Below are 23,942 nucleotides of genomic sequence, written 5' to 3'. Positions count from 1 at the left end.
CAATAAATATAAGTAAGTAAAATATACAGTCCAGCCCAAGCCAGTTTGGCTCAGTGGATAGAGTATCAGCCCACAAACTGAAGAGTCCGGGGTTCGATTCCAGTCAAGGGCACATACCTCAGTTGGTTGCAGGTTCCCTGGCCGTGGTCAGGGTGCATGCAGGAGGCAACCAATTGATGTGTCTCTCTCACATTGATATGTCTCTCTCTCTCCCTTCCACGTTCTCTAAAAATCAATGGAGAAATATCCTCGGGTGAGGATTAACCAAAATAAATAAATATATATATATATATATATATATATATATATATATATATATATATATATATATATATACAGTCTAGTAGAGAGTTAACAAGTTCTCTAGCAGATCCTATAGTGACCTTCACAGATTCCCCTGCATCCTGACCCCAGGCCTCCAAGTGGAAGCTCCTGCAACACATAGGGCTTTCTCTGACAGCTGGATGACACTTGCCCAAGCACAGAGACTACAATTGCTGGGAAGTTAAAAGTCCCAACCCCCTACAACATCTCTCAACCATGGGCTGATGAGAAGTGGTGGGTAAACACCCAACTTCCTTATGCTTCAGATATACTCCAAGGAGTATCCAAGGCATGTCCACAGTCTCCCAGAGATCCCCAGCAGGACTCAGTCCCATTTGCCCACAGCAATAACCTGCTGATCGCCACACCCTGCATTAGCTTTCTCCCCTTCCCTGTCTCACTCCCCCATGTCCCACTGGCCTACCTGGAATCATCTCACATACAAAGCACCTGCATCACTCCTGTCTAAGATCTTGCTTCTGGGAAAGACAAGTGTTAAGGGAAACATGATGCAGAGATCAAAGAAATGAAGTATTGGGTGGGGTGAAATTTTAGATTGAGTGATCAGAAAAGGATTCGCTGAGGAAATTTTAAAAAAAGACTTGAATGAAAGTTTATAGTAGTTCCCTAACAGGGTCACTGCCAAGCCCATCACACCATGTTATATCCAGAGGTATCATGAAGAATTTGTTCAGCTTGATGGGTGTTTTTCCCTCCTCTCTAGTATTTGAAAATTAAGTGTTCATTCCCAGTAATTTGGTGAGGTTTGGATTTTCATTGCCAGAAGCAAAACATTGATTTTCCTTCACAGAATTTTGATATAAATTTATGTGAAGCCCTTAGGGCATCTTGCCCTTGTTCTTATTGTAAGATGTCTCGTCAACTGTCTCAACTCAAGGCCACAAAACGGACTCAATGCTGAGGCGTTCTCTCTCAGAGGGATTCTCAACAAAATTTCATGAGTGCAGATAAGAACGTGGTGGGAATTCATGTCACTTTCACTTCCAGCCTCCAACGAATAAATGTCATTCCTTACAGTCACCCAGAACTTACTGCATGACACACTGACCCCATACGTGTAGTGACCTGAAATATGTGCATGAAATATGTAGACTCAGAGAGAAAGACAATTTTACAGAATCACTGGCTTCTCAAATTCGAAACTATGTCAACAGGTAAATCTTACTCAGGACAAGAATATTACTCTTGCCCAAAGGGATTCTCACTCTGAACAAGTCAACCTATTTCATTTTTTAACCACTTGTAAAATTATTCTTTATATTGAATGAAGTGTGTTTCTTTGTACTGCCTCATAATTCCTTCTGGAACATAAAAACAAAGCTAATTTTTTTTTCCACATAGTGAATGTGTTCTCCCTAAATATCTTCTCTATATGAAAGCATTAACCTCTCTGCTTTATTCCTCACCATTCTGATGGGCTTCCTCCCAACACGCTGTTTATCAATGTCCTTATAAAAGGCTGGCGCTCAGAATTGAGCACTATATTCTGTTGATGCACTTGTTTGTTGTGGTTGTCTGATCAAGTAATAAATCATTAGGATTTCACTTTCCTTAATCTAAAACAAGTGTTGTCAGATTCTGTCCCACTTTTCCATGGATTTCTCTCAAGTCTCTTTTGTTCACAGTGCTCCCTGGGGATTTGCTGTTGGCCAGCTGGTGCCCCCAGTGTACATATGCTTTTCTGAGATACACTCATCAAACTCATGGGCTCAACAGCCATATCTATAAGCTGGCAACTCCCAAATCCATATCTCTAGCTCTGCCCCAGATTTATCTAAACCAAATTACCAAGGAACACTTCAAGTAGATATCACATAAGTCCTCAAACTCGACATGTCCAAAACCAATCTCAATATTTTACCTTATGAACTAGTTCTTCTGTTTATATTTTCTACTCTGGATAACAACCTCATTTCTTCCCTAAACAGAAATGTGTCTCAAATCTTTCAACTTATTTCTATCTCCTTTGCCACCACCCTAGTCCAAACTATCAACATCTCTTTTCTAGACAATCCTACAGTTTCTTAATTTATTTCCCTACTATCTCTCTTCCTTCTCACCTCAACAACCCCAACACATTTCCCAAATAGACCAGAGTGATCTTGCTAAAATGTAAATATTATCATGCCACTTCTCTGTTTAAAATCTGAGATAGCAGAAGACATGTGTGGGGGGCTGTGTTGGGAAATGATGTTGGGTAAGGTAGACATTGGTCAGATCAAAACTGATGCTAGACCTGGCCAATGCTGCTCAGTGGTTAGAGCATTGGCCCGAGCACTGAAGGATTGCAGGTTCAATTCTCTCTGAAGAGCATGTACCTGGGTTGCAGGTTCCATCACTGGCCCCAGTCAGGGTGCATGCAGGAGGCAACTAATCCATGTGAGAAAGACACATTGATGTTTCTCTCTTTCTCTGTCTCTCTGTCTCTCTCTCTCTCTTCCTTTCCTCCCCTTCCCTTTTTCCCTTTCATTCTCTCTAAAAATCAATGGAAAAAATATCCTCAGTGAGGATTAACAAAACAAAATAATAATAAAAAAACTGATGAGGTAGAAAGAGAGCAACAAGAAAAGCCCAGAGTGAGCAGAAAAAAGGAGATAATAAAGATCAGAGCAGAAATAAATGAAATAGAGAACAAACAAAAAAATACAAAAGATCGATGAAACCAAGAGTTGGTTCTTTGAAAGGATAAACAAGATTGATGACCTCTAGCCAGGCTCACCAAGAAGCAAAGAGAGAGGACCCAAATAAACAAAATCAGAAATGAAAAAGGTAAAGTAACAACCAATCCCACAGATATACAAACTATTATGAAAAAATACTATGAACAACTCTATTCCAACAAAATGGACAACCTAGATGAAATGGATATATTCTTAGAAAAATACAAGCTCCCAAAACTCAATCAAGAAGAATAAAAAAAACCTGAATAGGACGATAACTACCAAAGAAATTGAAGCAGCGATCAAAAATCTTCCAGCAAACAAAAGCCCTGGTCCAGATAGTTTTACAGGGGAGTTTTAGCAAACATTCAAAAAAGAACTAAAACTTATCCTCCTCAGATTATTCCAAAAAATTCAAGAGGAAGCAACACTTCCAAGCTCTTTCTATGAAGTCAGCATTACACTAATCCCAAAACCAGATAAAGACACCACAAAAAAGGGAACTACAGGACAATATCCTTGATGAAAATAGATGCTAAAATCCTCAACAAAATTCTAGCAAATCAGATTCAGCATTACATTAGAAAGATCATACACCATGACCAAGTAGGATTTATCCCGGGGTTGCAAGGATGGTACAATATCCGCAAATCAATAAATGTGATACATCCCATAAACAAACTGAGAGACAAAAATCACATAATCATATCAATCTATGCAGAAAAAGCATTTGACAAAATCCAACACCCTTTCTTGATAAAAACTATCAGCAAAATGGGAATAGATGGGGTCATACCTCAACATAATAAAAGCCTTATATGACAAACCTACAGCCAACATCATACTCAATGGGCAAAAACTAAACTCGTTTCCCCTAAGAACAGGAACAAGACAGGGATGGCCACTTTCACCACTCCTGTTTGACATAGTACTAGAAGTGCTAGCCATAGCGATCAGACAAGAAGAAGAAATAAAAGGCATCCAAATTGGAAAAGAAGTAAAACTGTCATTATTCACAGTTGACATGATACTATACATAGAAAACCCCAAAGACTCCATCAAAACACTACCAGACCTAATAAAGGAATTTGGCAATGTAGCAGGATACAAAATTAACACCCAGAAAACTATGGCTTTTTTATACACCAATAATGAACTCACAGAAAGAGAAACAAAACAAAACAAAACAAAAAAATCCCATTTACCATTACACCAAAATAATTAAGATACCTAGGAATAAACTTAACTAAGGACGTAAAAGACCTGTACTCGGAAAACTACAGGACATTGAAAAAAAGAGATAGAGGAAGACATAAACAAATGGAAGAACATACCATGTCCATGGATTGGTAGAATCAACATCATTAAATGTCCATACTACCCAAAGCAATCTACAGATTCAATGCAATCCCCATTAAAATACCAACGGCATACTTCAAAGATCTAGAACAAACTCTCCAAAAATTCATCTGGAATAAAAAAAATACCCTGAATAGCCATAGCAATCCTGAGAAAGAAGAACAAAGTTGGAGAGATCAAAATACCAGATATCAAGCTATATTATCAAGTCACCATTCTCAAAACTGCCTGGTACTGGCACAACAACAGACATATAGACCAATGGAACAGAACAGAGAACCCAGAAATCAACCCAAGCCATTATGCTCAATTAATATTTGACAAAGGAGGCAAGAGCATACAATGGAGTCCAAACAGTCTCTTTAATAAATGGTGCTGGGAAATTTGGACAGATGCATGCAAAAAATGAAACTAGATCACCAACTTACACCATACACACACAAAAAAAACTTAAAATGGCTAAAGGACTTGAATGTAAGACGGCAAACCATAAAAACCCTACAAGACTCCATAGGCAGCAAAATAGCAGACATATGTCGTAGCAATATCTTTACAGACACAGCTCCTAGGGCAATGGAGACTAAGGAGAAAATAAACAAATGGACTACATCAAAATAAAAAGCTTCTGCACAGCAAAAGAAACCATCAACAAAACAACAAGAAAGCCCACTGCATGGGAGAACATATTTGCCAAGGCTATCTCCGATAAGGTTTTAATCTTCAACATTTACAGGGAACTCATACAACTTAACAAAAGGAAGATAAACGATCCAATCAAAAAATGGACAAAGGGCCGAGACCGGTTTGGCTCAGTGGATAGAGCGTCAGTCTGTGGACTGAAGGGTCCCAGGTTCGATTCCGGTCAAGGGCATGTACCTTGTTTGCGGGCACAACCCCGGCGGGGGGTGTGCAGGAGGCAGCTGGTCGATGTTTCTCTGTCATCGATGTTTCTAGCTCTCTGTCCCTCTCCCTTCCTCTCTGTAAAAAATCAATAAAAATATTTTTTTAAATGGACAAAGGATTTAAATAGACACTTTTCGAAAGAGGACATACAGAAGGCCCAGAGACATATGAAAACATGCTCAAAGTCACTAATTACCCAAGAGATGCAAACCAAAACGACAATGAGGTACCATCTCACACTTATTAGAATGGCTATCATCAACAAATCAACAAATGACAAGTGCTAGAGAGGATGTGGAGAAAAAGGAACCCCCATGCACTGCTGGTGGGAATGCAGACTGGTGCAGCCACTGTGGAAGACAGTATGGAGTTTCCTCAAAAAACTGAAAATGGAACTCCCATTTGACCCAGTGATCCCACTTCTAGGAATATATCCCAAGAAACCAGAAACACCAATCAGAAAGGATATATGCACCCTTATGTTCACAGCAGCACAATTTACCATAGCTAAGATTTGGAAACAGCCTAAGGGCCCATCAGCAGATGAGTGGATTAAAAAACTGTGGTACATCTACACAATGAAATACTATGCGCTATAAAAAAGAAGGAGCTTTTACCATTTGCAACAGCATGGATGGAACTGGAGAGCATTATGCTAAGTGAAATAACTCAGTCGGAGAAAGATAAATATCACAATATCTCACTCATGTGGGATATAATGATCAACATAATTTGATGAACAAGAATAGATCCAGAGACAAATAGTAGGGGGGGGGGTGGTTAGAGAGCAACCAAAGCACTTGTATGCATACATATTAGCATAACCAATGGACACAGACACTGGGGTGGTGGGGGCTTGCCCGGGGTGGGAATGGCTGGGGGTGGGGGGAGGGTCAATTGGGGAAAAATGAGACATATGTAAAACTTTAGATGATAAAAAAAAAAGAAAAAGAAAAAAATATATACATTGCTTTCAGGTGTTGTATTTAAGATACCATGACAGCCAAGTGCTTTGCTCCTCACCCCCGCCCCAACTCACAACCACATGTGAAACCACTGGTCTTGACTTGATAGTTAGTTCTATTTAAACAAAAGTGCAAAACATACCTATCTGATTGCAGACTTACAATATTACACAGCATGTACATCATAGACCCCTCACTGTAAAAGTTTATCTGTATATAGTGATCCAACAATAGATATTTTACCCTTGGAGTGCAATCCAGCTATTCTTATAGGGCCTAGAGATTATTTAGGATGCCAGCTTAATCATTATGCCTGACCAAATCTTTTCAATGCCAAATTGCCTCTATCACAATAGTTTCCACTTTTAGCTGTTAAGGGCTCAACAGGGGTTCCCAAAACTAATTGTATGCCTGGATCAAAACTATTATAAAATTAAAAGTTGCATGGGAAATTAGAGAAGCCAGAGTGAGTCTCTTAGTAAGACTTCATCTCCCACAGACAGGTCTTCTCATTAGAAATTGTGTTGGAGATGATGGACTACCAGAGAGAAGAACCACTGTATCTATTTTCCATAGCCACTTCTGGACCCAAGGATGGGGTTTGGAATCAGATTACATCCCAAAGACCCATTCAAGCAGGGATGTAATGGAAGTACTGTCTAGGCTTACAAACCAGAAACCTTTGAAGAGCATGACCACAAAAACTGAAATTTTAAAACAGGTCTGGACCAGAGGAGAGCATCTATCAGACCCTCCTGTTAGATCAAATTGGCGAAGGGATCCCTGAAATAGACCCTGTGGATTAAGGAACCACTTAGGTTTTAAGTGTACCTCCTTTCTGTATCAGTAGGGATAATCTTGGCTACAAGAAACAGCTCACTTAAATTTGTATAAACAGTTAAGGAAATTTATTAGCTCTAAAAGCTGTGATCAGATATGATTTGATCAGAGTTCTGGCTCACATCTCTTTGATTCTCTTCTCTCTTCATGTGTCTGTTTCAAGTTGGCTGCAATAATTTCAGGACTAACATTATAAACGTGTCCAGAGGAAGAGACGGTATCCAAGTGCCTGGTGGCCCATTCTTAAAACCAAAGAAAATACTCTACCCAAAATCCCTGGCAACAGTCTATTATTGTGACACATGACTATTCCAGAATTCATCACTGTGACAGCGGGGATGAAATCACCCTCCCATCAATCAGGAACCCCCTGGAGCCCATGAGTTATGTTAGCAAAGGTTGGATTCCTAGATTAAAGTGGAAGTTGGATTTCTAGACTTTTAGGGAAGGGGAGAAAAATGAATACCGGGAAAAACTAACAATATCCTCAGTATCTCATGTGGCAGCTTTGTGCTCTCTGGTCTTTCCATCTTCTCAGTGCACATTCCTGGACTCCAACAAGCATAACAATAGCCAGAGCAACACACCAGAGGAATATTGGGTTCTGGTGTGAGTTTTAGCCAAGGCTGTGGGTTTGCCCTATGTAATTTATACAGAATGGAAAACCACTGACCCACTTCATTTCCTCTAGTGATGTGCCCAATTGTCAGTTCTATATTATGACAGAAACCTTTAAAAACTCTATAATCAATTCTTTAAAATTGCAAATACTGAATGATACAAATAATGAAGTCATATCTTTACAACACCTATCTTCATTCTTCATTGTCACTAAACTGGAAATTTCAACTATTCAATATGAAGATCATTTTAAGCCTTGATAAGATTTTTCCATTTTCTCTCCTTTTTAATGCTTTTAAATTGTAATATAGCTTTAAAGACTGAGCTACCAATAGTTTCATTTGTCTATCTTTCAACTATAATGAATACAAATGGGTAGAGAGAAAAAGAAATCCAGGATTTGGTCTAATCCTATAATCTTTCTCATTTGCTTGTGAAAGGTTGAATAATTCCAGATGAATACCTTGTAATGCCAGTGTTTTCTCATACCAATGATTTATTTTCTCACTGACACTAAAGAAATATTCAATATAATGTGCATATATAAACTACAAAATGATAATAACCCGCATTTGAAAAGCCCTAAGTAGCCAGAGTAATCAGAAGTAATGTGTAAGTCTGCATGCAAATACACATTACTAAATACAGGAACACTACTGTAGAAAAGAGACCAAAGACATTATTAAATAAGACAAAAACTAAGTGCATTTTCTGCCCCATAAAATAAGACCTCATCTTGCTTTTCTTTCTAACCATATTTGTCCAAATACTATAGTTGATATATCCCTATTGTAATAAACTGTGACATTAAATTCTTTTGTTGGAGTCCACGCCAAAAATTTCATTTTACTTCTTTGCCATTTATCCAGTCATTTGTCAGTCTAGTTGAGTATGTGGGGGAAAAATTGACTTCTGGCTTGCTCATAAATCTCTGGAGAATTGATGCTTTCTACATAATTTTCCTATTCCCCCAGTCAAAAAAAATCAAACCCCAAATATTCTAGAATCAGCAAGACAGAGAATAAAAATCAGTTCAGTTTTCCTTGGTTTGGTGGTATATTGTGGTAAAATGCATATCTAGAATAATACAACTAATAAGTGATTATGATATACTAATCCTGTATAATAAAAGCCTAATATGCAAATCGACCAAATGGCAGAATGACTGGTGAAACGACTGGTTGCTATGACACACACTGACCACCAGGGGTCAGATGCTCAATTCAGGAGCTGCCCCCAGCCCAGCCAAGGCGGGTGACAGCAGGGGGCCCCCTGATCGCCCCACTGGTTGCCCCACAGAGGGAGGTGACCGGCGGTGGCCGCATGAGGCAGGCCTGGCAAACAGGCAGCGCCACGCTGGGCAAGGCAGGTGCCATCAGGGGCCACCCGATTGGCCTGCCAATCACCCCACAGATTGGCCCTGATTGCCAGCCAGGCCTAGAACCCTACCCTTGCATGAATTTTGTGCACCGGGCCTCTAGTATGATATAGATGATGATCAGTAATGATCTTATAATCCACAGTGAGCTCTTTTTACTGTATGAGAAAAATTCCAAAAAAGACAAACCATTATAGTGAAACAGTAGATAAAAGATGGGAAGGAAAATTTCTGAGTTAGAAATGGTAGATACATAGTGCTCAAAATAAACAATAGGCCCAAAACATAGTCATTGGTGCTAAGCCCCACATCAGCAAACCAAGACTTAATACCTACTTTAATTAAATTTCCTGGCCAACACTGATGAAGGAATCCACCTGAAAATCCCTGCCATTCTGATGCCTAAGAGAAAGTGATCTTGCTTGAAACAATTGCTAATGGCTTTCTTGTCCCATACCATTCTGCCTATAAAGGCCTTCCATGTCATATAACTTCTTGGAACGCTTTTCTATTTGCTAAATAAGATACTGCTCAATTCATAAATCATTGAATAAAGCCAATTAGATCTTAAAATTTACTCAGAGGAATCGCCATAAAAGGAGCTAAGTGAAATAGAGGCATGCAATATGTCAGAAAAAGAATTCAGAATAAGGGTCATACAGTTCATAAACTGGGTGAATGAAAAAATCGAAAACTTATGTAAGAATCAAGAAGAAATAAAGAGTGATAGAGCTGCAATAAAAAAAAAAATCTATGGAAAGTTTTAACAGTAGACTAGGAGAAGCAGAGGACCAAGTTAGCGAATTAGAAGACAGGGAAGCAAAACACACCCAAACTGAACTGCAATTGGAGAAAAAAAAATTAGAAGACAGGAGGAGAACCTAAGGGAGCTTTGGGACAACATGAAACGAGCAACATACAAATAATATGGGTGCCAGAATGACAGGAAGAGGAATAAGGGTCAGAAAACCTATTTGAAGAAATAATGTCAGAAAACTTCCCTGAGGAATCGAAGATGGCTGCCAATGGGAAGGCAGACTGCAAGATAGTGTGTGAGTGAGAAAACAAAGGGAGAGTGTGTGGTCCCACGGGGAGTGTTTGTTGGTGAGTTGAGGGACAGCTATACTCCAGAAGACTGTGGGGGACTGTCGGACGGGGCTCCCCTGACCGGGCAGCCCCCACTGCTGCTGGGTTCCCTCCCGGAGTGACCGGCTCAAACGTGGAGACTGTCATCTTGAAGAAGTGGATGTTATCGGGAGCCTGAAAAGCCTGGGGAATCTAAAACTACAGCACCCACCGAACAGCTGCAAACCCGAGAACACTGGTTCCCAAGTGGTGCAAGCACGCAGATTCAGAGGAGCTCTACACTCCACCACGGAAAGGTCAAATTTCACCTGGGAGAAGGTGAGGTATGTGGTCCTGGCAGGAGAGAGAAACGAGCACGTGGGAGCTGGAGACCTGAGGAAGTCTGCACCTAGAAAAATCTGTGGCTGTGGGGCTGGCGTGATCCATGAATGTGGAAGGGGATCCGCAGAGCTACTAACAGAAGGGAATTCTACAAAGCAACCCATTTTGATCTGGGAGCAAAAGGACAGCCTAAAAATTTTAAAAGTGTGCCGACTGCTTAGACCCAAGGGGAAAAAAGACTGCACAGACTTGCGTGCACCCCCAGAGTTCGCACACTTAACTCTGGCTCTTTTTTTTTTCCTCTTTAAATCCTTGCTTCTGATTACTAAGCCCAATACATAGGATCACCCAATTGGGGACACTCTAAGAGACTGCAAGGAAAAGTTGTTTTTCTGGAACCTGGGGATCAGAGCGGGGAATAACCATCAGAGAACCAGCTCTGGGGCAACCGACTCCCCCGAACCAGTATTAAGTGCTACAGGGAAAACAAACCTAAACGCTAGCTAGAGAGGACCTATAGACCCATAGGTCAATCCAGAAACACTGCCACCCAGGGGTTGAATCACAAATTGACACCCTTATGGGGCAAGACTTACTTCAGTGGGGCTTACTTTCAGATGCTCACTGAGTCTGCCCCCTGAGTGTGTCCATTATGGATCTGAGGAGTTGTAATCTGGATGGTCCCACTCTGACCACTTGGTACACTGGCTCTTGGATCTCCAAGGAGGTCCTAATTTAGCCTCTGCCTGAGGCCACCCAGCAGGAGCTACAGAGAGATCTGCAGATTCCTCTTCTTTGTTTGGGTTTTGGAGGTGCCCAGATGAGGCCCAGTTGTGAAGCAATGCAAGCTGCTGTGGGGCCTTGGGCCTTCTTTTGGATGTTCAGGATCTCACTGACTCAGCTGCAGTTTGTTAGGTAAGTTTAGAATTCAAAGGACCAGGCCATTTATATGCAAAAGCCTCTGCACTCAGCTTGGATGGGGCAGAGTCTCAGGGCAGAACAAACAGCAATGGCTTCCCATCAGCCCTGCCCTAAGAGGCCCCTGGGTCTCAGTGTCCCACGGTAATTGCTGCAAGCACCTCTGAGAGAAAGCTGCCCTCGAGTTCCGCCCGCTGCCAGACAGTCCAGTTTCTCCCCATATGAGTCTGGGTCCCCAGAGTCTTGCCCAGAACTGGAGTTCAGAGCAGTCGGGAGATTTTGTCTCCCTCCCGATTGAGAAAGCCAGCCGCGTACTCAGTTGCCAGCCCTCTCTGTGCGCGCGCCTCCGTATCTCTGCCTTCTGCAGCTCCTGTTAGTCTCAGTGTGCTTTTCTCTTTCCTTCTAGTTGTAGAATTTCCACTCAGCCAGCCTTCCTGTGGTTCTGGATGATGTCCGTTTTGTCTTTTAGTTGTAGGTTTGAAATTGTTGTGCGAGGCAGCAGTTCAGGTGTTTACCTATGCCGCCATCTTGGTTTCTCCTCCTAAACACATTCTTGATCATGTTCATTACTTATATAATTAAATGATAATAAAACAAGTTCTTTATATGTGTTTTCTTTTTCAGTTTCTATGGTGTGAAATAAACATGAAGCTGTCAAAGAGAATAAACTGAGACAGGCTAAACTAATTTGCCACTCATGATAGTCATTATAAACAGTCTGAATGCTGTTCCACTTCACTGGGATTTAAATAATCTGTCAAAAGGCCTTATAGTCTAAAGTCTGCATATGGAATCAGGGGACATTAGGAAGAAATGAGGGTACATTTAATGAAGCCAACAGAAATACCCTCATTCCTAACACCAAATCAAAAGAACTGCTTTAGGATTAATTTCTTTCTGAAGTCCACAGCTATCTTCATGTCAAAGACAGTGTGCCCCAAGGCTTTTGAGAAAGCCGCAGAGCCTTCTGGATACATCAATGACACTGAGGCTGAATTTAGCAGCAAAAAAAGGCAGAGACTGAGGATACACGGACACTGCCAGCACCTTGTGCTGTGAGGTATCACATTTCTTATTAAGGTTCAGAACACGGAAGAAGTCCTTGGTGTTCTGTTGAGAAACTTGGACTCTTTCCTCTGCGGTCACACAACTGTCACATGCCAGGAAGTCACTCAGAAATATCTTGGCATCGGCCAACTTATGGAATTCTCCCTTCTCTCCATTCTCCTGAGCCGGACTCTGGATGTTGACTGCGGCATTCTCTTGGTCATCGGTTTTTGGTTTTTTACTACATTCCTTCCATGTGCAGTGATCACACTTCATCTGGAGCGGGGCGGGAAGGAAAGGCTTAGCATCTCTGTTATCACTTTGGTTTTCAGAATTCCCTGCTCCCCATCTGTTGGCTCCCTCCCTCTGAGGGGCGCTGTCGTCCTCACATGAGTGCAACTGGAATATTGTATCTCGAGAGGATTGCCCCAATGTACATATCCTTTTATCCAATGATGAAAAAAATCCCAAAGAACAAGAATGGAGACAGACTACTGTCCTTTAGGCTTAAAAGAACCCCGGAAGTGTCCTGCAAAGAGCTGAGATTTGGTTCTGTCCACGCACCTCAGAGAGATTGGATGAGAAAATGGCCCGGTTTGGCCCTGGCTTTACCCACTTATGTTACTCTTAAAGGTGTCTTTGCCACAATGTGAATAAACTGCCACCTTTCAGAATAGGGGCTCATAGGAAAGTCTGCATTCCCAACTTTTCTTGAAACAGATCTATGTTCTGCAGCTGGAAGGCAGGCCTCTTGGTCCCTCCTCCCGGCCCTCAGACTCCAATCAATTGGTGGCAGAGGCGGGGTGGAACTGGAGACTGGTTCCCTTAGTAGTCCTGTAGGTTCAATCTCCAGAGGACAGGCCAGGCACCAATGGACCAGCGCCTCTGGCATGATCCCGACAGCGCTGCCAGCCTCCTGGAACTCGGCCTCAGGTACTGCGGCTGCTTCCCCTCCCTAGACGCTCCACAAGGAAGAAAGGATACCGCCAGCAGCGCCAGGGGTGACCAGTGGTGACTGACTGCTCTCCCTGTGCTTCCTCCAGGTCACTTGAGCCAGCTGCTCACCAGTCCCCACGCCACTCACTCCGGTTCCCTGTTAACCATCCCCTAATCAATGGTAGCCTGCGGGCCCGGGGGAGGGACTGGTTGCCCGTTTGGTCATTACGGACCTTGGGTTTTTATATACTAGGATAAGCTCTTGATAATGGTGAGAATTTCAAGTCAAGAAGAAAGGGGAGTTAGTACAATTGTGTGCTAGTGAGAAGGTTAAGCTATCTTCAGGCAAGAGAGCTTTTAGCCCTCCCTTAAATCTCACCAACAATCAACTGTAAAAACAACCTTCAATCAAACCACACCTTCCTGTTCCTTTAATGAGACTAATTCTTTTCTCCTAGCTCCTTATTCCTGCTGAACTGAGTGGGTCCAGTCAACTGAGTAAACTAAAAAAATAAATAAATCCCTCACCTCCCTTCTGCCATACAGAAATTAGAATAAAACTTTGTGTCCTTATCAAGGAAACTGTCTCAGTGCTTATATTTGAGTAAATAAGGAGACAGCCATAAAGAGCCAAAGGGTCCATCACCAGACCCTCTGTTTGTTCCCAGCAGACCCCAATGGAGAACAATTTGGGAGAATAAATAAAAAAAAAAAACCAATACTATTTTGCATAATAGAATAGAGGACTGACTTAATGAACAGCAGCACATCTTACAAATTATGAGGCAGCCCAGCTGGCATGGTCCAGTGGTTAAGCGTCAACCTATGAACCAGGAGGTCACATGGTTGATTCCCGGTCAGGGCACATGCCCAGGTTGCAGGCTCAATCCCCAGGACAGGGGCGGAGGGAGGGAAAGGTGGCTGTGCAGGAGGCAGCTAATCAATGATTCTCTCTCATCATTGATGTTTCTATCTCTCTCTCCCTCTCCCTTCCTCTCTGAAATCAATAAAAATACATTTTAAAAAAACAAATTATGAGGCATTTAGGGATATATTTTCCTTCTTCTTATCAGTCTAAACAACACTGTCTCTGGAAATTCATGTTGTCCATAAAATGAGTATGTGTGTGTGTGAGAGAGAGAGAGAGAGAGAAGAGGGGAAGGGGGGAAGGGGAGAGATAGGTTGAGAACTGCTAGCAGGGTCGCCTAAGACCATCGGAAAACACAGATATTTACATTACGATTCATAACAGTAGCAAAATTACAGTTATGAAGTAGCAACGAAAATAATTTTATGGTTGGGGGTCACCACAACGTGAGGAACTGTATTAAAGGGTCGCGGCATTAGAAAGGTTGAGAACCACTGCTCTAAAAGGTCATATTTATCACCTACATTTAAATTTTCAACTCCTACCTTTTAATTTCCTTTAATTGCCCCCCAACTTTTCAGCAAAGAAAGTCAAATGCCCTCACACAGTCATGTGTGAGTTGCTGATAACAGAGTGGAAAATAAGAAAGCATGTTATGAAATGGAAGGATACCTTGCCCATATCAAACCCTCTGTTGGTCCCTATGCAGAGAAGCAGCAGTCAATCTATCAGAGAGATGTGGCTGAGAGTTCCAGGAAATAACCAGTGGCCGCGGGGTGAGTCGGTGTGTGGTAGCATTGAAAGCAATGGAAAAAAGGTGTAAGATGCTAAGATCATTTTCCAAATTAATATCCTAATAGAGCCTGCAAATAAAAACTTCTAATTTTCTACCCTATGTTTGAGTAAGCTCACCCTGAAAAGGGAACAAGTAAAGACTTTTACCCCAGAACTTAAATGCTTTAATAATAATCTTTCTTCCATCCCTTTGCCCCTTTTATAGATTCTACTCCTACACACCTCCATCTTTTCTCCTCCTTTTCCCTACCTCTCTGCCTCCCTCCCCTCTCTCCCCCCACAGCCCCTTGTCTCCTAGTAACACTGTTAACTCAAGGCTCTCCAAAATCATTATCTACTTCTGCCTTTCTCACCACTACCATTACAAGCATCACTCAAAACCAAAAGAAAAAAAAAAGTAGCTTAATTCCAAACAGTGCATGACCATGGAAAATGACAGATCGAGATATAGTGCATTGCGTGTGCTGCCAGTGATGATATTGCTATAGTAATTTCATCATCCTGACACGTTCATAATACCCTGACACAGCTGTCTTATTGCGCCCCATGCTACGGGATTGCTGCCTAAGCTGTACAGCTCAGGGTGACACATTGCACCGAGCACGGCAGCATCACCGCTTACATCTCACCCAAATGTTCTACCACGTGCTGGTGGGGGCGTGTTCAACACTGCCCAGGTGAGGGGAATGCAGTGCATGAGGACAAGGGCAAGGGGTGTTGGAACCTGATTGAAATGGAAACGAAATGGCTTTTCTCAGCTGGGCTTTTCTGAGGAGGTGCTCCTGTGCAAGGCCATCCACATCAGCTGTGAAACGTTGATGACTCGGCTGGTCACAAAGCAGAGGAGATCCTCCCGAATGACGCAATTACTGGTACACAAGGGGGCCTCTCACCCCCGCAGCAATGACGCGTGAACAGTCCACAGTGAGCCAGGGAAGTCAGCTGTCAATGAAATCCATACATCTTTACCCCTGTCCCTACACTCTGCACTCTTCCCAACCCTTACCCCCCAAAAAATAAGCAAAACAAAACAAACCCAGCAGGGGGGTTTTGCTTTGTTTTGTTTCAAATAATTTTTTTATTTATTTTAAGGAAGAGGGGAAGGAAAGGGAGAAAGAGAGAAACATTGACGTGAGAGCAAAACATCCATCAACTGCCACCTGCACACCCCCTACCAGGAGATGAAGCCCGCAACCCAGGCATGTGCCCTGACTGGGAATCGAACTGGCAACCTTTTGGTGCACCGGATGACGCCCGACCAATTGAGCCACATGGGCCAGGGCCCAGCAGTTTTTAAGTGATGATTACAAGATTCTAGTGTCTACTTTGGAATGAGCAAAATCAATTGTCCTCATTTAGGTTCCCCAGAAGAAGACCCTATGGCAGCCATTTGAGCACAGGAAGTTTCTTCGGGAGGTGCAGGAAGCACACCTCCAGTAGGTGAGTGGCAAGTGAGAGGGAAGAGAAGGAAACTAATGAAGTTGTGATGGCAAGGCAGCTGCCACTATGGGGGCACTGGAGCTTAATCCCCAGGGGAAACTGGGAAACAGTATAAAACACACATCCCCAGGACATCCCACTCGAGAGGCAAGGGGGTGGGGTATTTGCCCCTAAACTCCCTTCAGCCATTGGTTGAGGATTGCTCCCTAGAGGAGCAATCCAACACTTCTGGTCGCTCATTCCATCCTCTAGGTACAGGGTAGCATTACCCCACAACAGACCCCCTGGGAACTGCAGATTTAATTAGTGATGTGGGTAGTCATTGATATCAAACCCTAAAACTAAGTCACAGGAACAAATCTCTGCCAACACACAAAAAAAGTACTAGGCTAAGACTCAATGACCCAAAGAGAGCTTCACTATTGTCATAAAACCATAGTTATCATTAGTATACTATGCACTTTGGACATTAGAGGAAACACTCATAGTGGCTTGTACCCATTGGTTTTCATTTTGCACGAGAACAAGTTTTTCCCCATGTTGCTCAGGCAGCTGCATTCTCGGTGAGCCATGTGAGGGAGGAAAATTGTGAAGGAGATGAGGTTTGCTTTCTTTTTCTCAGCCTCCTCTTTCTGCTCTTTAGCTCTTCTTTTGGAGCCCCTTCCTCACCCAGACCCTGTCAAGACCACATCTCAGGAAAGGTTCTGATATTGGTCATTTCCACCCAATTATAGCTTTCATTCATTTAAAAATACTTAATAATGAACTTATTTTAGGCCTGACACCGTGCTGGGTGCTGGGAATATAGAAATAGTACTCACAATCTCTGTCTAAACAGTGTGATAAGTATTGGATTAAGACCTACAGAGTGGTATGAGGGCCTTGGGGAGTGGCTGCTAGGAAGTGTTTCTTGAATTGGTGATTCAAAGGCTTTGTCCCTCGTTAAACGCACTTCAAGAATCACTGAGCAGCCAGAAAGGATTAGGGAATGGAAGGAAGCCCCTTGCCCTAAATTCCTAAATCCCATGTTGCTGCTGTGAAGCGTTCAGGCATTTGGGCAGTTTCCTGTCCCACCTGCATGTATAGAGATGGCCTACTGCCACAGCCTGCAGAACAAATGGAAAACTGAGCGGCAAGCAGCAATGGGCACACCTGTTCTGAAATCCTGCTGTGCATAAAGGATGTTTTTTTAATTTGCTTGCACATTCTGGGGGGAAAAAAACAGGGAGATTTTCTATTTATAGATGAATTCAACATGTGGATAATAATGTTCTCTTGGCTTATTATTTAGTATGGAAATTTCCTCTGTATTTCTGGCTACACCTGTTTGGGTTCCTCATCCCTGCCTCTCAGAGCCCAAAGAAAAGTCTCTGTGTCTTGCATTTTTTCATCTGCAGAAAGAAGCTAATAATACCTCCCAGAGAAGTTGGGAGGATTAAGTGAAATAATGTAAAGCACTCAGAGACCAATGGCTGACACTGTGGAGGCTGTTAGTATTGTGGGGAGTTTAGGAAAGCAGAGTTCAAGAGGTCATTGTAGCCCTAACCAGTTTGGCTCAGTGGATGGAGCATCGAACTGCAAACTGAAGGGTCCTGGGTTCGATTTCTGTCAAGGGCATGTACTTTGGTTGCGGGCACATCCCCAGTAGGAGGTGTGCAGGAGGCAGCTAGCTGATCGATGTTTCTCTCTCATCAGTGTTTCTAACTCTCTATCCCTCTCCCATCCTCTCTGTAAAAAATCAATAAAATATTTTTTTAAAAAAAAAGAGGTCATTGCTCCCAACAAGCTCCAACTTTGTCTGAGAGATTACAATCAAATCTTAGGCTGTGCTTTATAAGAATAGTTACTAAATGCTTCCTGACTTCTTAGAAAGGAAACAAATAGACCCTTGAAAATGCAAATATGGGAGGATCCAGGATGGCGGCGTAGGTAAACACCTAAATTGCTGCCTCGCACAACAATTTCAAAACTACAACTAAAAGACAAAACGTCTATCACCCAGAACCGTGGGAAAGCTGGCTGAGTGGAAGTTCTACAACTAGAAGGAAAGAGAAAAGAGCCTTGAGAGGTGCACAAGCGCTGAAAAGCTGAGGTACGGAGGCACGCGAGATCCGGGCTGGCGGCAGGCGTTGCTTTTTTCAACCTGAAGGGAGACAAGCTCCCGATTACTCTGAAATCCAGTTCCAGACGCAGGGGACCCAAACTCCTACGGGGAGAAGCTGGACTGTCTGCCATCGGGTCGGAAAGTGAGGGTGGCTTGCTTGCAGAGCTGCGCACAGGAATAATTGTTTACTGCACTGGGGAGCAGGATGCGGGGACGCGGTCTGAGACGCAAAGACAGCTGACTGGCAGCCATCGCTGTTTGCCATGTCCTAGCCTAGTGATGCCCTGAGACCCTGCCCCACACAACCTACAAACCCACCCAAGCTCCAAGCAGCGGCTTTTGCATGTGAATGCCCAGACCTATCGCAGCTTAACCTAGCAAACTTGCAGCCCTGGGCAGACAGCTCCAAAACCACCAAACCCCAAACAAAGAGGAGAAAACTGTAGTTCTCGCTATAGCTCCTGCTGGGTGGCCTCAGATAGTAGCTGACCTGCACCCCATTGGAGATCCAGAAGCCAGTGTACCTAGTGGTCAGTGTGAGACAGCAGATTTCAACTCCTCACATCCATAAGTGACACATTCAAAAGGCAGACTCAGTGAGCACCAAAGCCCCACTGAAACAAGTCCTGCACCATAAGCATGTCTCCAGCGCAACAGTTCTTCCATTATAGACACAGCTGGTCCTCACAGCCAATTGGCCTGGAGGTCAATTCCTCCCAGTGTAGCAACAGCAATCAAGGCTTAACTACACCAAGACTTTGCACTCAGCCCACAAAAGGGTGGACCAAGAGCGTCCACCTCAGGTGATTGGGGAGGCTGAGCCACTGGGCCCTATAGGACACCTACCACACAAGACCACTCTATCAACTCAAGGAGACTTAGCAGCTACCCAATACATAGAAACAAACACAGGGAAGCAGCCAAAATGTGGAGACAACGAAAAATGTCACAAATGAAAGAAATGGATGAAAGCAAAATACTGGCTATAGAGTTCAAAACCACAGTTATAAGGTTACTCAAGAATTTTCTAGAAACCTCCAAGGAACTTAGACCTTCAAGGATTTTAGTGAGAATGCCAAAAAAAAAAAAAAAAAAAAAAAAAAAAAAAGGAAAAGGATCAGTCAGAAATTAAGCATACACTGTCTGAAATAAAGAATAATATACAGAGATTCAGCAGTAGACTAGAGGATCCCAAGAATCAAGTCAAAGATTTGAAATATGAGGAGGCAAAAATCACCCAACTGAAAGAGAAAAAAATAATAATCCAAAAATATGAAGATAGTATAAGGAGCCTCTGGGACAACTTCAAGCATACCAACATCCGAATTATGGGAGTGCCAGAAGAAGAGAGAGAGCAAGATATTGAAAACCTATTTGAATAAATAATGACAGAAAACTTTCCCTACCTGGTGAAAGAAATACACTTATAAGTCCAGGAAGCACAGAGAACACTAAACAAGAGGAATCCAAAGAGGACCACACCAAGACACATTATAATTAAAATGCCAAGGGCAAAAGCAAGAACCTACAACCAAGATTACTCTACCCAGCAAATCTATCATTCAGAATTGAAGGTCAGATAAAGAGCTTCACAGACAAGAAAAAGCTAAAGGAGTTCATCACCACCAAACCAGGATTACATGAAATGCTGAAGGGTATTCTTTAAGAAGAGGAAGAAGAAAAAGCTAAAGATAAAAATTATGAACAACAAAATAACATCAAATACATACCTACCAACAAGTGAATCTAAAAATCAAGTGAATAAAAAATCTGATGAACAGAATGGACTGATGAATATAATAGAATCAGGGACATAGAAAGGGAGTGGATTGACAATTCTCCGGGGGAAGGGGGTGTGAGGGGTGCGGGAAGATATTGGACAAAAATCTTACACCTATGGATGAAGACAGTAGTGGGGGGTAAGGGCATGGGGTGGGGTGGGGAATCAGGTGGAGGGGAGCTATGGGGGGGAAAAAAGAGGAACACCTGTAATAATCTGAACAATAAAGGTTTATTTTTAAAAAATGCAAATATGCATGGAAAGAGGCTAATCTGACCACCTCGCCATCCAAGAGCAGCCATGCTCAAGTATGTAAGCGGCTGGTCAACAAGCAGGACATCATCATAGCCTGAGGACTACCCTACTGGGTTACACACAAACACAACTAAGCACAGGATCCCAGACATTTGGCTTACACACACACACACACCACAAACACAGTGATACCCATCCAACAAACACATCTTAATTCAAGAGAGTTTATGTGTTAAAATAATATGAGTGCACTCCTTTCTTTATTTTTTTAATACTCAATGGGGGGTATGTCTTTATTGATTTTTAGAGAGAAAGGAAAGGAGAGAGAGAGAATGACAGAGAAACAACAACAAGAGAGAAAAACATCAATCAGTTGCTTCCCTTATGCTCCTCAACTGGGAATCCAACCTTCAACCTTTTGGTATACAGAGGGCGCTCTAATCAACTGAGCCACCTGACCAGGGCTGCACTCCTTTTGTGTAGTGTAAATTGCAATGTCAGAATTATCTTCCAAACCACGGTCAGTAAACTCTTCAAAGGTCGAGATAGTAAACATTTTAGACTTTACAAACCAAGAAGCAATATCTTCAATTCTTAGACAATCATCTATAATACCAAGGCATTAGGAGTGAGTTAATTATATGTTTGACCAAATACAGCAGGCTAATTTTTAAGTTGATAATTTTGTATGGCCCGAGAATGATGGTATAAATATCCAAATGACCCTTGGAAGAAAAAAGGTTCCCCACAAACACTTCCAGAGCCCCTACCGTGTGCCAGACATTGCTTCCAAGAAGTCCTCAAACCAGAGCAGAACTCCCAAGTCTCATATGTAAAGGAACGACATATTCACACTGATTTTTGAGTGCAAGTTGTATTTCAGATTAATTTTTGGAATGGTTATCCCTTTCTGTAAGTAGACACAGCACGAGGTATTAGAAGAATCTGGAGTTTCTTGGGAAACTCTGGTGCTCTCAAAAGAAGGGTATACACACTTCAGTGTAAATTTAAGAGATTTTAAGAGATTAATCAAAGAATTTATATGCATATATGCATAACCCTTGAACACAGACAATAGTGCAGTGAAGGCCTGGGGGGCGGGAGTCAATGGTGGGGAAAAGGGAGACTTCTGTAATACTGTCAACAATAAAGATAAACTTTAAAAATAAATTTTAGCCCTAGTTGGTTTGGCTCAGTGGATAGAGCGTCCGCCTGTGGACTGAAGGGTCCTGGGTTCAATTCCAGCCAAGGGCACATTCCTGGGTTGTGGGCTCGATCCCCAGTGCGGGGTAGGCTCAATCCCCAGTGGGGGGCTTGCAGGAGGCAGCCAATCAGTGATTCTCTCTCATCATTGATGTTTCTATCTCCCTCTCCCTTCTTCTCTGAAATCAATAAAAATATATTTAAAAATAAATAAAAATAAATTTTAAGCCTTAGCTGATTTGACTCAGTGGATAGAACATTGGCCTTTGGACTAAAGGGTCCCAGGTTCAATTCTGGTCAAGGACATATGCCCAGGTTGTGGGCTCGGTCCCCAGTAGGGGGCGTGCAGGAGGCTGCCAATCAATGGATTCTCTCTCATCATTGATGTTTCTATCTCTCTCTCCCTCTCCCTTCCTCTCTCTGAAATCAATAAAAAATATATATTTAAAAAATAAGTAAATAAATTTTAAAAAATAAATTTAAGGGATTTTTTTTCTTGTATGTTTTTAAGTGTTCCCAACACATTTGCCCTGAAGGCTCTGATTAGAACTTTATCTTCTACCAGATTACACTATGACAAATGACATTCTTAAAGATCACTTTACACTTACAACCTCAGATAACAATACTATGTGAAGTAATCCTCAATAGCATCACAAGCATAACCCTTGAGTCATTACTCAAATCTGATTTCCTTGTAAGGACTTTACTCTGCACCTTTTCATTCCTCCATATCCACTTGCTTGTGTTTATATTACTAAAATGCTTTTGGGAAAAAGGATTTTGATATGGGATTGCAAAGCCCAAGTAAAATATCTAGGTTATTGCATTTGTCAGTTCTCAGGGCAGGTAGAATAATAGAAGTCCATTAGCAAAGCTTTCTATAGTTCACTAGCAAGAATATAAAATGACAACATCAACAAAAAAATAAAGAAGGGAAATTCTTATGAAGTTATATTCACCATGATTTTATCACATTTTTAAAGACTTCTATAAAACAGAAAGCTTTGGTTTAGTGTCAGTTAATACTCTGGCAATAAAAAACATCACCTATTGTACTTGAAAGCTACAAATTTACTCTTAGTTTTAGAAAACATCTGCTATGCCTTATACTTTGCAACTCACTATCGCTTTTAACAAAATTAATACTATATGAAATCCTATGGGATCTGTCCCAACTTCATTAAGTAATTGGTATTTCAGGCAGAATTCAATCCAACAATGTGTAAGAAGATTAAAACACCATGATCCAATGGAGTTTGTTCCATAAATAAAAGGTTTAATATTAGAAAACCATTCAATACAATTCACTATATTAACAGGAAAAGGATAAATACAATATGATCATCTCACAAAATGCAGAAAAATCATTTGACAAAAATTAAAATCTATTCACATTAAAAACTGTCAGCAAATTAGAAATAGAATGGTACTCCTTCAACTGATATATGAAAAACCTACTAGTAACACTCTTAAGGGTGAAAGATTGAAATACTTCCTCCCTAAAATCAGAACAATGATTCCTTCCCTCACCACTTTTAGTCATCATTTTGCTAAAAGTCCTAGCCAATGTAATAAGGTAAAAGAAAGGAAGGAAGGAAGGAAGGAAGGAAGGAAGGAAGGAAGGAAGGAAGGAAGGAAGGAAGGAAGGAAGGAAGGAAGGAAGGAAGGAAGGAAGGGCACAGAGATTGGAAAAAAGAAGTAAAACCGTCTTTATTAGTGCACATACATATTCATGTATATAGAAAATCCTGCGGAATCTATACAAAAGCTACTAGAAATAAAAAGTCAATCTAAGAAATTAGTAGGAAACAAGGACAATACTAAAAAATTTTATTTCTATATTCTAAAAATAAGCAATTCAAATTTGAAGTAAAAAATACCATTTATAGTAGAACGAAATATATGAACTACTTAGGGACACGATTTTTTTTAATGGGTGCAAGCCCTTACTGAAAACAAGAAAACATTGCTAAGAAAAAAAATAAAGACCTAAAAATGAAGACATGTAACATATATGAATGGTCAGGGGACTCACTATTGATCAGCTGTCGATTATCACCAAATTGGCCTATAGATTCTTTGTTGTGTTTTTTTTTAAGATTTTTAAATTGAATT

The sequence above is a fragment of the Cnephaeus nilssonii genome (genome assembly GCF_951640355.1).
Source record: "Cnephaeus nilssonii genome assembly, chromosome: 1".
Lineage (NCBI taxonomy): Eukaryota > Metazoa > Chordata > Mammalia > Chiroptera > Vespertilionidae > Cnephaeus > Cnephaeus nilssonii.
This window is presented reverse-complemented; position numbering follows the sequence as displayed.